Source organism: Diaphorina citri, unplaced genomic scaffold, assembly GCF_000475195.1.
Source record: "Diaphorina citri unplaced genomic scaffold, Diaci psyllid genome assembly version 1.1 scaffold8929, whole genome shotgun sequence".
Taxonomy (NCBI): domain Eukaryota; kingdom Metazoa; phylum Arthropoda; class Insecta; order Hemiptera; family Psyllidae; genus Diaphorina; species Diaphorina citri.
The window spans coordinates 1-2664 of record NW_007386304.1 but is presented as its reverse complement, the minus strand read 5'-3'; the positions used below and the strand labels follow the sequence as shown (position 1 = coordinate 2664).

Sequence of the window (2664 nt, the reverse complement as noted above, 5' to 3'; positions counted from 1 at the left end):
CATGTGCAGAAGGAGAGAAACATTTATTTGATAACAAACAAAGCAAATGACATCAAAGGGCGCAATCAATGCCGAACTCAGTTTTACCTTGTATACGTAACTTTTGAAGTGAAATAAAACCAACATTACAGAACCCCCTTTTTCCTAAACATTTTATTTATTGAAAAAGTTAGTAAAAGTAAAGAACTAATCAAAGATTTTTATTTATTTATCTGCATATTTTATCCTTAATTGTACCTATCAAAATCAATAAATTAATAAAAGTTATTTAATATTCATAAAAGGAATTTAATGTTCAGATATTCAGTAACTCAGTATTGAACCCTTACAGATTTGGGAACGAACTGGCGCAAAAAAAGGTCAGCGGGAACGAACTGGCAACCTCCCTTCAATAAAAATAAAAAAAAAAATTGGCTTGAGATACATAATAGAGCTGTCTGGAAGACACTGACAAGAAACGCCGACCCTATTTAAATAGGAAAACGCTAGGAAAAAGAAGAGTGAAAAGTACCTGATTTCGTTCGTCTTCTGTTCCTCAGCTGATCACGAAGGATTCCAACGTGGTGGTAGTAGGCATCGCATGCAAATGTCTGGCACTCCTAATTCCATACCTCGGCTGGGATTGAACCCACGCCCTCCTGTTTACCAGGCGAGCGCCTTGACCACTACACCACCGAGGCAGGTATACGGCTCTGGTCTTTTCTAGATAAATGCCACTTCTAATGTAGGCGCAGCCTAATAGAGCTTTCTGTAAATCTCAGCAGACCTGTTCTAAATATGCTTGCGAAACAGTTTTAGCTCTCCTAGAAGTCTTAGTATTTTTAGAGATTTGATAGAGGAAACTGTAACAATATTACTGTCCCATTTTGGGACAGAATAAGAGAAAACCAGGCTTTCCAAGAACGAAACTTTTCGCAGACGGGGATTTACATTTTGACATGTTTCATTTCCAGACGGTGGAGGTGACAGTGGAGATGAAGGTGGAGCAGACATAGATCCATATGATCTCCTAGACCCAGTGGATGTGTTATCCAAACTACCCAAGAACTTCTACGAGAAAGTGGAGGAGAAGAAATGGCAGGAGAGAAAGGAGGCGCTGGATGGCCTAGAGAAAATATTGACTGAATCGCCGAAAATAGAACCCGGTGATTTTGGTGAACTGGTGAAGAAGTGGAGGAGAAGAAATGGCAGGAGAGAAAGGAGGCGCTGGATGGCCTGGAGAAAATATTGACTGAATCGCCGAAAATCGAACCCGGTGATTTTGGTGAACTGGTGAAAAAGTGGAGGAGAAGAAATGGCAGGAGAGAAAGGAGGCGCTGGATGGCCTGGAGAAAATATTGACTGAATCGCCGAAAATCGAACCCGGGGATTTTGGTGAACTGGTGAAGACGTTGAAAAAGGTGAGTCCAGTGACAGTCGTTTCTTGGTTACCAAATTAAATTTTGCATTGAAACACTTTTCTTCTTTAAAGCGGTGCCACATTAAATTGTTGAATATAAGGGACTGTATCCTACCCTGACAGTCTTCATACAGTTATAGTCATGTGCAGAAGGAGAGAAACATTTATTTGATAACAAACAAAGCAAATGACATCAAAGGGCGCAATCAATGCCGAATTTAGATTTACCTTGTATACGTAACTTTTGAAGTGAAATAAAACCAACATTACAGAACCCCCCTTTTTCCTAAACATTTTATTTATTGAAAGAGTTAGTAAAAGTAAAGAACTAATCAAAGATTTTTTCTTATTTTTTTATCTGCATATTTTATTCTTAATTGTACCTATCAAAATCAATAAATTAATAAAAGGTATTAAAAAAAAGAAAGAAATCGGCATGAGGTACATAATAGAACTGCCTGGAAGACACTGACAAGAAACGCCGACCCTATTTAAATAGGAAAACGCTAGGAAAAAGAAGAGTGAAAAGTACCTGATTTCGTGCGTCTTCTGTTCCTCAGCTGATCACCAAGGATTCCAACGTGGTGGTAGTAGGCATCGCATGCAAATGTCTGGCACTCCTGGTATCCGGTCTAAAGAAGAAGTTTCACCCTTACGCCGGTGCAACACTACCCGTCTGTCTGGAGAAGTTCAAGGAAAAGAAACAGAACGTGGTGACACCCCTACGTGATGCAGTGGATGCTATCTATGTCAGCGTAAGTGTTTCTTTTTAAATGAAACATCTAGACTCGTGTGGTCTGTGTCGTCAAATGCCCATATCGTAGCTAGTACCTATGTCTCTCATCAGATGGTGATAAAAGACACAATACCTCAAATTATTCCATAATTATTCCTTGGAAATCAGGAGGTGCCATCAATAGTGCCACTATGACTAGGAAGCCTGCACCTGGGGGTAAGTCGAGAATCGTGTGTATAAGTATAAGTATACCTAAGTAGTGCTTTATTTAGACTGTCATCTTAGAACAAGTTGTTCCATTATACTAACAGTTTTGTGTGCATTTAATTTTTCTGTGTGTTTAATAGTGTGTGTATTTTATTTGAAGGATTTTCTCCCAGGTTTGATAAAGGATTTTCTCCCAGGTTTGATGGAGGTCTTAGAGGTTTTATCGTCCCGAAGTCGAAAAGAAGAGGACATGATAGGAGAAAGCGAGCCGTTCCTAGAACGAACCTTATCTCTTTAGGATAAAGGAATTGAACCCGCAACC

The 2664-nt window shown here is 39.4% G+C and overlaps 1 long non-coding RNA gene across 1 annotated transcript; it reads left to right on the top strand.

The window, feature by feature from the left end:
• Window positions 1-1277: 1277 nt before the first annotated feature.
• LOC113472824 lies at window positions 1278-2132 on the top strand. The gene is made up of 2 exons (XR_003394985.1): window positions 1278-1400; window positions 1960-2132. It is a non-coding gene; the product is annotated as an uncharacterized LOC113472824 (long non-coding RNA).
• The last annotated feature ends 532 nt before the right edge of the window (window positions 2133-2664 follow it).